Source organism: Cnephaeus nilssonii (genome assembly GCF_951640355.1).
Source record: "Cnephaeus nilssonii genome assembly, chromosome: 5".
NCBI classification, from domain to species: Eukaryota; Metazoa; Chordata; class Mammalia; order Chiroptera; family Vespertilionidae; genus Cnephaeus; species Cnephaeus nilssonii.
In genome coordinates, this window is record NC_137076.1 from 17,167,872 (window position 1) to 17,181,115 (window position 13,244).

At 40.1% G+C, this 13,244-nt stretch overlaps 1 pseudogene across 1 annotated transcript in view; it reads right to left on the reverse strand.

The window, feature by feature from the left end:
• LOC307100361 (keratin, type I cytoskeletal 18-like) overlaps nucleotides 1-13,244 on the reverse strand; it is a 41,907-nt pseudogene that overhangs the window by 12,106 nt on the left and 16,557 nt on the right. The window contains exon 3 of the transcript in view: nucleotides 6,454-7,616. The product of the transcript in view is annotated as a keratin, type I cytoskeletal 18-like (transcript). The remainder of the gene's footprint in view (nucleotides 1-6,453; nucleotides 7,617-13,244) is intronic.

Here is a 13,244-nt window from a genome sequence, read left to right on the forward strand (position 1 = left end):
CATATACTCTTTTGTCCAGAAGTAAAGGGAAGTCATGGCATTTATTTGTTCATCTATAAACTCCTTCCAGTACATTCTGGAGACCTAATAATAAGAACACAAACACTTAGGTCAATTTTACCTCAATTCAATGCAGCCTTGCCTTCAAAAAAGAGCAGATACCATATTTGCTAATGTATGTTCCTCCTCTGTGCACTACTTGCAGACTCCAATTTTAAGAGAAAAATAAATGAGTGTTTTTAACCTCTTTCACTTCACTTTCCACTGTGGCAGCTAGCATAGCCTTTGCCAGGCCTCATCGCTGTTTTCCAAAAGTGAAGACAGTTAACAGGGGCTCAGTGCTGTCAATTCAGAAGAAAATCAAGCTCAGAATTAAGCGTGCAGGGGCCACTTTGCCCCTAAGAAAAGTCAGATATGGAGTAAGCAAATAACTTTTGAGTAATTATTTGTTTTCCATGATCTTGAGACTAATAAAGTGCTCTGTACTCATTATGGATAAGGTGTCGATTTCTGAGAAGAAAGACAAAATCCAAAGTTGATTTTTTTTTTTTTTCAGTTCTTTCCATTTTCCTCCTCTACCTCCCTCCACTCTCCACAAGTTTCCAAGACTGTAGATTTAGGGGAAAATCCCTTACTGTTGGACATTTGCAAAACTGTTTAGTGGCTTCCATTGATCTTTGGATAAAGTCTAAATGGTACCCAAGTTCTTGCATGGCTTTGCCCCTGCTGTGTGCACCACTCTCTTCTGAGCTTCTTGGGTTCCCGGACCAATGGCTTTCTCTTTGTTCTTCATTCTCCCAACTCCTTTTTGTTTTAGACCTTTGAACATGCTGTGCCCACTACCTAGATGCTCTCTTGCCTTTTCTTAGTCTACTTTCGCCTGAATTACTTCTATTTATCTTTCAAGACTCAATTTAAATCAGCTTTCCTCAGGGAAGTTTTCCCTAATCCCCACATAAGGCTGGCACCCTTGTAATCCCTGCCATCCTTGGCACTATTGCCATTACATCAACCCCAGCACCTAGCATAGAGCTTGGCTCATAGTAGGCACTGAAATACCTGTTAACTAATGACTGGATAAACAATTGAATGAATAAAGCTTGATGTGCATGACAGACAGAAATACAAATAGCTATTTCTTTTTATAATTTATTTTTAAATTATAGTCAGTGTATAATATCATATTAATTTCAGGTGTATAACATAGTGATTAGACATTTATATAATTTATGAAGTGATCATCCAATCAGTCTAGTATCCATCTGATGCCATACAGTTATTACAATATTATTGACTATATTCCCTATGCTGTACTCTACATCCTCATGACAAATAGCTATTTCTTTTAACTAAAGGCTGAGAGGATGCAATAAAAGTTGCTTTCCTAGCCACACTTTTAATTCCTTACCACTTAATAGTGTCTTTCAGATTTAAAAAGAAGTTTTAGTGGTCGGTGTTCAGAAATGGCATGTAGTGCTGCTAAGTCAAATAAGAAACTAAGTCCTGGATTTGGGGATTCTAGACCTTTCTAAGGTGAGTTACCTCATGAATTAACTAGCCTCATATTTCACAAGACTTTCTTGATAAAGTCTTGATAAGCAGATTTTTGTTTGGTAAGTAGTCTATTTGCTCAAGTGAACAGACCCTTATCTTCAATAAATTTATCGGTAGGCATTTCCCAAAACAATTGGAATTATTTTTTGTTTTCTAGTTTTATCTCTCTCTGGAAGTTCTTCAGGAGCAAAGAACTATGTCATGCTGACATAGGTGGTCTACAGACTTATCTAAGTCATGTGGACACAGATGGTTTCAGTTCTCACCCACTAAGTCAAGTCCTTCTAAGATGTTTCCTGCCTGAGTCACTGGTAACACCCACCACCCTGCTACTCCCCCAGGGGAAAGGACTTGGTGTAATTTTTACTTCCCTGTTCTCTAAGGCGGTCTCTCACCCTCAACTCTCTTACTTTGCGATTGCTTCCCAAATGCTCTTTCAGCATCTCTTCTGTCTCCACACTTTCTTTCATGTAGTCTTATTTCTGAAATAAATAAATAAGTCACTTCTCCCCTAAATTAGTTTCACAATGATCACATACAGAGTGAGGCAAAAGTAGGTTTACAGTTGTGAGTACGCAAAACACAGCTTATTCTTGTATTATTATTTATTGTACTATTTTCCATCCAAACAACTATAAACCTACGTTTGCCCCACCCTGTATATTAAACTATTATATATACACCCTTAATATATACATTTTTTATTTGTCAACTATTCCTCAATTAACTTTTTGGAAAAAAAGTTTTCCAATGCTAAAAAATAAAACCTGAACTTAATAGCGCTGACTCCAAGACCCTCCCTGAGCTGGTCCCAACCTCTTAATTTACTTCACACTACATATATTTTATTATTTATTTAAACTAAAAAAATTAAAAAAACAAAACAGTTTACCCATATCTCTCCATTACTTAATATAGACATTCACAGCTAAAAATTTTCATCTAACCACTGCTTAGCTGCATCTCATAAGTTTTGGCCTGTTGTTTCTTCATTTTCATTCATCTCACAGTATTTTCTAAAATTCCTTTTGATGTCTTCATTGATCCTTTGGTTATTTATGAATATGTTGTTTAATCTCCACATATTTGTGAGTGTCCCAATTTTTTCCTGCTATTGATTTTCTTTAAATATATTTTTATTAATTTCAGAGAAGAAGGGAGAAGGAGAGAGAGATAGGAACATCAAGGATGAGAGAAAAATCATGATTATTAATTTCATTCCACTGTAGTTGGAAAACATGCTTTGCATCATTTATAATCTTGTAATCTTATTGAAGTGTCTTATGACCTAGCATATTTTCTATCCTGAACAATGTTCCATGTGCACTTGAGAAGAATGTGTATCCTGTTGTTGTTGATTGCAATATCCTCTAGATATCTGTTAGGTCTAGTCTACTTTTTAATCTTCTGTCTCATTTTTGTATTCATTATTGAAAGTGGGTATAGACATCTCCAACTATTGTTGTTTAATTGTTTAGTTTTCATGTCGGACAGTTTTCCTTCGTGTATTTTGGTGTTCTGTAATTAGTAGTATATATGTTTATAATTGTAATATTTTTCTGATAGATTGGCAATTTTATTATTAGAAAATGTACCTCTCTGACTTTAGCAACATTTTGTGTTTTAAAGTCTATTTTGCCTGATGTAGCCACATCAAATTTCTTATGATTATTGTTTGCATAATATATATTTTTTCTTTATTTTACTTTCAATCTATTTGTAGTTTTAATTGCCCATTTAAAAACTTTAATTTAGCCGAAACCGGTTTGGCTCAGTGGATAGAGCGTCGGTCTGCGGACTGAAGGGTCCCAGGTTCGATTCCGGTCAGGGGCATGTACCTTGGTTGCGGGCACATCCCCAGTGGGAGGTGTGCAGGAGGCAGCTGATCGATGTCTCTCTATCATCGATGTTTCTAACTCTCTATCCCTCTCCCTTCCTCTCTGTAAAAAATCAATAAAATATATTTAAAAACAAACAAAAAAAAAACTTTAATTTACATTTGAGTTTTAAAATATTTTACATGTTGGGTTGTTTATTTTATTAATATTAAGTTGTGATGGTTCTTCATACATTTTGAGTACAAGTTCTTAATCAGATATTTGTTTTGCAAATATTTTTCCTAGTCTGGCTTGTCTTTTTATTGTCTTTTTTTTTTTCTTTTCCATAACAGAGCATTATTTCTATTTTAAGCTCCCACTTGGCTGCAGTAACAATAATCTTATCGATGGAGGCTCAGCCCCTCCCTCAGTGCTGTGTCCAGATTCGGGAATTTCTGAAGTGCCAGCATGAAGAGAAGTGGGACTAGATCTTTGCATCACTGGTCCCCACGAGCATTCTAGGATGCTCTTTGTCCACTCTGGTGTTGGTTTTCAGTCTGGCCCCTCCAATCATGGTGACTGCCTGGCTTGAGGGTCGGGGACATCCGTGCCTTCCTTGCCCTGTGATGTGGCAGAAATCTCTGTGAGATGGCCCTGCTGCCTGCCACAGAACATTTTTGCTGATGAAGAGCTTGAGGTTTCAGGTTAGGTGTCTGGTCCAGAAAAACCACAGGGAGGAAGAACACAGCAAGGACCTGGCACATAATAAATGCTTAACAAACATTTAGCAGTTGTCACCAATGTTCCGTCGATTATTTTCTTATGTGAGCAGGTTAGTTTGGGAGTATTTTCTCAGCAAACAAATACTTGAGTGCCTACCGCATTCAAAGCACTTGGAATTAATGTCCTGATCTTACACCGTATTAAAGGATGATTAGGAAACATTTTTTAACAGAGCTTCTTTTAAACAGATTAAAAGAAAAAAAACCTACACAGTTTCACTACTAATTTTTTACAATTGAGTAGTATTCCATTGTCAGTTTCACACATGACAAGAGCCATTTTGGGGGTAACATCTTGTCTTTTTATTTTCTTTCTCACTGAGAATTTAATAAAATTATATATGACTCAGGTGTATGACTCTATAATACATCCTCTGTATATTGTATCCTGTGTCCACCACCCAAGTCAAGTCTCTTTCCATCACCATTTATCCTCCCTTAATCGTCCCCTGCCTCTCCCCACCCCCTTTCCCTCTGGTAATCACCATACTGTTATCTGTGTATGAGTTTTGTTTTTGTTTTTTGCTTAATCCCTTCACATTTTTCACCCAGCCCCTAAATCCCCTCCACTTTGACAGCTGGCAGTCTGTTCTCTGTATCTATGACTGTTTCTATTTTGTTTGTTAGTTTATTTTGTGTGTTAGATTCCACATATAAGTGAAATCATATGGTATTTATCTTTCTCTGACTGGCTTATTTCACTTAGCATAATACTCTGCAAGTCCACCCATGCTGTCACAAAAGGTAAGATTTTCTTCTTTTTTACAATTGAGTAGTATTCCATTGTGTATATGTACCACAGATTTTTTATCCATGCATCCACTGATAGGCACTTGGGCTACTTCCAAATCTTGGCTATCTACATATACACTAAGTGGCCAGATTATTATGATCTCTGAACGCATAATAATCTGGCCACTGAGTGTATATCCTATATAATAAAAGGCTAATATGCAAATTGTCCCCTTGATCAGGAGTTCGACCAGCCTGCAGGCCGGCCAACCACCCATGTCCCCTCCCCCTGGCCAGGCTGGCTGGACCCCATCCATGCACAAATTTATGCACCGGGCCTCTAATACACACACACACACACACACACACACACATAAATACATACACTGAGTGGCCAGCTTATTATGCGTTCAGAGATCATAATAATCTGGCCACTCAGTGTATAAAAGCCTAAGCAACCGAACAACGGAATGATGGGTCAACCAGTTGCTATGACACACACTGACCACCAGGGAGCGGACACTCAATGCAAGAGCTGCCCCCTGGTGGTCAGTGCGCTCCCACAGCCAACCTCCTGTGGCCGACCAACCTCCCACAGCCCCTCCCCCTGGCCCAGCCTGCCAACCTCCTGCAGCCCCTCCCCCAGGCCAGCCAACCTCCTATGGCCCACCCCCATGGCCCTGATCGGGGTGGGCCAGCCGGCCAACCTCACGTGGTCCCTCCCCACGGCCAGCTGGGTGGTCAGTGCACTCCCACAGCCAACCTCCCGGGGCCAGGTAACCTCCCACGGCCCCTCCCCTGGCCAGCCTGTTCCAATCAGTCCTGGGTGACAGCCCCGATTGGCCCCAATCTCTGACTAGGCTGAGGGACCCAACCTGTGCACGAATTCATGCATCAGGCCTCTAGTTATAAATAACACAGCCAGGGACTTAGGGGTACATATATTCTTTCAAATTAGTGTTTCTGGCTTCTTTGAATATATTCCCAGAAGTGGAATCGTTGGGTAATAAGGCAGTTCCATTTTTAATTTTTTGAGGTAACTCCATACTGCTTCCCACAGTGGCTGCACCAGTCTGTATTCCCACTAACAGGGCACAAGGTGCCGTTTTCTCCACATCCTGGCCAAAACTTGTTTGTTGATAGCCATTCTGACAGGTGTAAGGTGATATCTCATTGTGGTTTTAATTTGCATTTGTCTGATGATTAGTGACACTGAGAATCTTTTTATATGTCTATTGGTCATCTGTATGTCCTCTTTAGAGAAGTGTCTATTCATGTCCTTAGCCCATTTTTTTAATTGGATTGTTTGTGGTTTTTATTTGGTGTTGAGGTGTATAAGTTCTTTATAAATTTTGGATATTAACCTTTTATCAGATGACACACACTGAACATTGGCAAATATGTTCTCCCATTCAGTGAGTTGTCCTTTCATTTTGTTGATGTTTTCCTTTGCTGTGCAAAACCTTTTTAATTTGATGTAGTCTCATTTGTTTCTTTTTCCTTTGTTTCCCTTGCCCAAAGAGATAGATAAGAAAAAATATTGCTATGAAAAATATCTGAGATTTTACTGCCTATGTTTTCTCGGGCATCACCAAGGTTGAAGTCCTTGCCTTCCTCCAGCAGGAGGCAGTAGGTGGTGATCTCAGCCTCCAGCTTGACCTTGACGTTCAGTAGGGCCTCATACCTTTGGGCCTGGCGCTGCCCCTCTGCCCAGGTCTAGGCCACCACTGGTGCCAGGTGCAGCAGGATCCCGTTGAGCTGTTCCATCTGCATGGCAAGGAGCTTCTCCACCTTCCTCAGGCTGTTCTCCAAACTGACCTTCAGATTCCTCCTCAAGTCCAAGTCAATCTCCATGAACTGGACCCTGCATCTCAGCTCTGTGGGTGCCATCTCAACAGCTTTTATCTCTGCATTCTGTGAGGTAACCACTGAGGTGCTGTCCTCAATATGCTGAAACCACTACTTGTCCAGCTCCTCTTGGTTCTTCTTAGCCAGTTCATACTAGGCCACGATGTCTAACATGATCTTGCTGAGGTCCTGAGATTTGGGGGCATTCATTTTCACAGTCCACCCAGAGTTGGCAATCTGGGTTTGTAGACCATTTACTTTCTCCTCATGGTTCTTCTTCCTGAGAGCCTCAATCTCTGTCTCAGATGCAGTTGAGTGACATTGAGGTCATCAATAACTTTCAGAGCCTATTGAAGTCACTCTCCAAACACTGGCACATGGCCAACTCTATCTCATACTTGACTCTGAAGTCTTTAGCAGCAAGATAGGCATTGGCAATCTGCAGAGCGATACGGGCATTGTCTACAGAATTTGCAAAGATTTGAGCCCTCAGGGTCTCAATGGTCTTGAAATATTGCCCCCAGACTTTGACGGGTGGTCTCTTCTTCAGGTGTCCCAAGATTCTGTTCTCCAGTCTCTGATTATCAGCTTCAAGGCTCCTGACTTTCTCCAGGTAGGAGGCCAGGCAGACATTCAGGCATTGCATAGTCTCCTTCTTGCTCCGGATGCTCATTATGCCTACCAGATACTTTGACATCTCCATAGCCAGACCCCCAATTGCCCTGCACACTGGTAGAGTAACACACAGAGATCCAGGAGCCTGAGACCCCAGCATCTGCATAGACACTAGCTGTGCTGCTGGCAGGCTGGCCAGGTGGCTGGGCAATTGCACGGAGCCCAGATTCCATAGATTGTGAAGAAGGTGGAGCAGATGCTGAAGCTCCTATTGTTGAAGGAGAGAAACTGAAAGTGAGGTTCAAGCCGCAGATGAAGAGTAATATTTGAGTTACCTTGTCACCAGTGTTTCAATCGTCAGTTTCATTTATTTTCTTTTGTTTTTACTTTTTAAAAAAAATGGCTGGCAGAACCACTTCACCACTTTTCTGACTAACTAAAGGGCTTTAATGTCAATCAACTGTCAGATGATGAACCTGATAAATCCAGTAAAAGTACATGGTAGGAGGGACAAAAAGGAGAGAATTAGAGGAAGGGAGGAAGGAGAGAAGTTAGTTTACAGAAGTCAAGACTATTCTAAATTGAGACTCTCCTTGCCACTTGACCTTTGGATTTCACAATATTGGTATTTTTGTTGGACTACAGTCACTTAGTCTCTGATATCAAATATGGCCTCCATAACTCACTCGCAGGTGTAAGAAGCATAATGGAGTAAAGAATGTGGGCTTTGGCAAAAGACTCACCTGGATTTGATTCTAGTGCCTGTCATTTCCTTCTTGTAATCTTAGGCAATTACTTAGTCTCTCAATTTCAGTTTCCTCATTCAAAATATCAGGCTTCAGACAGAGAGTGACCCTGGAAGGCCATTGTTAGTCATGAGCATCTCCCTCAAAGGGACTGAAATTGGCTTACCAGAGATTCATTTATGAGTTTTAAAGTGTGGACTTTGCTAGGATGTCTTCAGACTTCCACTTCCAAATAAGGTGAAGTAATAGATAATAGAGACTGAAGCAAAGGACAAAACCAGACAAATATATGAAACAAATGGTTTTCAAGTCAACAGACAGTAGATAACAAAGACAATCATCCCTGAGAGAAAGGAAACAAATGATGTGAGCCCTGCAGTGATCCAGGTTAATGTCTGGGGAGAGTGTTAAGGCTGCAGTGCAGGAGAGGGGGCTCAGTCTGAGTTTGGAAAACAAAGCTGAGTATCTAGGGAGCAGCTAGAACTTGAAGGAAGAGTACTTACTAGATATGAAGGAGAGACAGGAAGGGAGCTCTAGAGTCTGCTGAGGGGTCCCCTGAGTCTTCAGTTTCCTCCGGATCAGTGTGTGTGTGTGTGTGTGTGTGTGTGTGTGTGTGTGTGGCGGGGGGGGGGGGGGGGGGGGCAATGAACTACCAAATGTTCACAAAAGAACCCTCTAAAAGGAATAGAGAAAATAGTACCTACATAGCTCACACAGAAATAAAATATTGTCTGTCTCAAACTCACAGACTAGAAAACTGCATAATTAATAGCTTGTCAAGTAAAAACACAAAAGAGTTTTGCCTCCATAGTAGACAATATTAGCTCTGAAATAAACACTTCACAGCTTAAAATCAAGACCCAAAAGGCTCAAACTGTTTCCAAGAAACTGCATGCCAGACAAAGCTAAGGGATATTTATAAGAACAAGCATTTTGAGCACCCAACAAGGTAAAATTCACAACGTGTCCAATTAAAAATTATCAGGAATGTAAAAACCAGAAAAATGTGACCCATAAGTAAAAAAAAAACAACCCAATCAGTCACAACCAACCTAGAAATGTCACAAATGATAGAGTGAGTACACTAGGACATTAAAACAGTTATAGTCCATCTATTCTAAGAGCTAGAGACAGGACTATGTTCCATAGAAACATGGAAGTTATCTCAAAAAATAAACACCTAGGGATGAAAACTGTAATGTTTGAGATAAAAAATAAACTGAATTGAATTAATTGCATTGCAGAGCCGGCATTGCAGAAGAAGAGATTAATAGACCGGAAGACATACTATACAACATTAAAAAGAAGTAGAAAGTGTCCAAATTAAACACAGCCTCAGTGAGCTGTGGGATAATTTGAAGTGTCCTGTGAGATGTGTAATTAGAGACTTTAAATGAGATGAAGGCTTTAGAGGAACAGAAAATATGTATAATAAAAAACTGGTGGAAATATTTTCAAATCATATGAAAACTGTAACTTCATAAAACCCAGCAAAAAGAAAACTACACCAAGGCACATCGTGATCAAGTTGCTCAAAGCAAGTGAGAAAGAAATGTTTAAAGCAGCTAGAGAAAGGAGATATATGCATGCAGAGGAAGGAAGATAAGGATGGCGGAATATTTCTTGCTGAAAAAATGCATGAGATACTAATGAGCAGCATCTTTGAAATACTCAAAGGATATAACTGTGTCATAGAATTCATATCCAGTAAAAATATCTTTCAAAGGTATTTTTATAAAAACTTTTTAAGACATACAAAAGGTGATAGAACTCATCACCAGCATTTGCAGACTACAAGAAAGGATAAAGAAATGTTAAATGTCCCTAAGGTAGAAAGAAAATAGTACCAGATAGAAACATGGACCTACACAACACACTGAAGACCACTGGAAATGGTAAATAGTTAAGTTTTTTCCTTATCACTTAAATGTGTCTAAACAATCACCTGTTTGATGCAAAAGTAACAATATAGGAGAAAATGGATGGCAACATGAAGCAGAAGTTGGCAGGAGAGAAATGAAAGTATTCTATGGTAAGACCCTACGCTACAAGTGAAGCTGTATCACATAACAGCATTAGAATGAAGACTGTGATAAGTTAACGGTTCACAGCATAATTGGTAAAAAAAAAATAATAAATAAATAAATAAATAAAAGAACTAAAGAGTTTGAGCTAATAAACAAGAAAAGAGAGAACAATGACTTAATAAAAAGAAAAAATCTAAAAGAAGACAGAAAAAGAGAAAAAGGGAACCAATAAGAGATGGGACAAATAAAAAACAACTAGCAAAGTGATATACTTAAATCTATCCATATCGGTAACAACATTAACTGTAAATATGATAAACACCCCCAAATAAAAAGCAGGGAAAAAAAAAACCCTCCCTCTTCGCCCCAGGTCAGCAGGAAGTAGCCAGGACGATTTCGGTGCCCCCTATCACCAAAAGGCCGGGATGTTAGGTCAGAGGAATTCCAGAAGCCGATGCATGCAACCGATGGTGACCCAGATAACAGACTAGTGCACCAGACAGATGGCGACACAAATGCTGGTCCCTTCCTGGAACCCGTGACGGACCAGTGCTCCAGGCAAATGGTGGAGCAGATATTGGCTCCATTCCTGGAACCCCTGCCCGCGGCAGAAATTCCACCCGCCCTCAGCTCATGGTCCTCCACCCTCACTGAACACCTGTATAAAAAAAGTGCCTCAGCTCCCTCCCAGCACGACTTCTCCGGCCCTACCCTCAGGACCGGCGAACCTCGCCCGGGAGTGCAAGATTAAACTTCCCTTTGACTGGCAAAAACAAAAAAAACAAAACAAAAACCAGTTAAAACATCCACCTCCCATATGATTCAGCCTATTTACTCCTAGGTATTTACCAAAGGGAAATGAGATCGCATGTCCACATAGACTTGTATATGCAGGTTCAGAGCAGATCTACTTGTAATAGCTGTGCAATGAAAATGGCCTGCATAGTTCAATGTGTAAATGTCAAATTGTGGATTTATTTGTATCGTTATACTCAACACATGGATGAATCATAGCCTAATTATGCTGTGTGTGTGAAAGAAGCCAGACAAAATAAGAGTATACACTGTATTATTTCGTTTGTACAGCCTTCTAGTAATTTCAACTTAATCTATAAGGGCAAAGAAATGAATTAGTGATTGCCTTAAGGCTGAATGGAGGGGGACAGGCGAGAGGGTTTACAAAGGGATATGAGTGAACATTCAGGGGTTGTAGATACATGTTCATTATCTTGATTGTGATGATGGTTTCACTATCACACTTATCAAATTGTGCACTTCAGAAATTGTGCACTTTATGTATGTCAATGAGCTTTCAAAAACAAAACAAAAGAGAAAAGAAGCTATATAATTTTTATTCATGGATATATTAAAGATCAATTTATTTGTTATAGAGATCCCCATACTCCTGGGGCCAATGGGGTCTAACTGAAGAGGAGTTTCACAGAACTCCATTTGCTCCAGCAAGAATACCTTGAAAATACCCTCCCTAATACTTGCAGCTTTAATGTAATAACCTGTCTTAGACCCCATCATGCCTCAATTCCATCATGCGCAATAACTGTTTTCATTGTCTCAAGATTCCTAGGTTATCATCTCCTGACTCTCATCCCCTTATGACTCTACACATTCCCTAATCTTACTGTCCCTTACCCATCCCCTACCCCACACACCCTTCCAGTTTCTTCTGAAATTCTTGATTTGCTACTAGCAAAGCCCATTGTATACTCAGCCTCTTGTCTGAACATAGTCTTTTCCTTCTTTCTCTGAGACTGGAGATACCTCTTTCCCGTAGCTTTCTCTAATGGTAGATATTCTCTTTCCATTTTCATCACTCGGCCTGAGGGTGGGGTAGATATCCTTCTTGCTTCTCCTTGCCAACTTTGAGACCATTGTTTCTTTCTCTTCTCTCAACCCCAAAGTTTGCTAAAGCTCATGTCAACAAGGTCATTATTGTCTGACTCTCCTTGTTTATACATACATATTTTCTGCTGACAATTTCACTTTAGTCAACTACTCATTTTTTTAAAAATATATTTTATTGATTTTTTTTTTTTTTTTTTTTACAGAGAGGAAGGGAGAGGGATAGAAAGTTAGAAACATTGACCAGCTGCTTCCTGCATGCCCCCTACTGGGGATGTGCCCGCAACCAAGGTACATGCCCTTGACCGGAATCCAACCTGGGACCATTCAGTCTGCAGGCCGATGCTCTATCCACTGAGCCAAACCAGTTAGGGCATCAACAACTCATTTAAATGGTCCCTTATAGCTGTCCAGAAATCCTTCTACATTTCCATTCTTTTGTTCTCCCAGTTGATTATTTCATCTCAACCTCCAATAACTCCTCACCTCTCCTCACTCTCAGCAGATGGTTTTTCCTCTTATTTTACTGAGAATGTAGAGGCAGCCAGCCAAAGAGAACTTCTATGTGCTCCAGTCCTAAATCTACCAATTTCCCAGCTACAATCTCCATATGCTTTCCTCCTCGTAGATGTTTTCCGTTACCATCTAAGCCAAAATTCCTACACATATCAATTGTGCAGGAGGAATTCCTTCTCTCCTACTTTGACATTGCTATAAAGTTGTTCCTGTTCTCTCCTGCCCCTCAGTTTTTACTTCCCTTCTGAGTCACTTTGCCAGCCTACACGCATACTATAATAGTTCCTACTTAAAAACAAAACTCCCCACATTCATCACCAATGATCATTCTATTTCTGTGTTCTTCCTTACAGCAAAATTGCCTGACTCATCTTGACTCATTGTTCCTACTTCCTCTGCCCATTCTCAAAGTCCAATCAATCTGTCACTTTCACTCCCCCAATCTTACTTTTATTTGGGTAATTGATAGCTACCATGATGCCAAACCCAATGGTCAATTCTCCTTTCTCTTCTTACTTTACTTTCCAGCATAATTCGACCCAGCTCTTTCCTTGAAACACCTTTTAACTGATCTCCAGAACTCCAGTATTTGCTATCCTTCTCTCTGATTGCCTACTCCTTTTCAATGTCATTTGCTGGTTCCTGCTCATCTTCTTGAACTTTAAAAGCTTGACTGGATGCCCAGCTGGTAGGGCTCTGTGGTTGAGCGTTGACCTATGAACCAGGAGGTCATGGTTTGATTCCCTT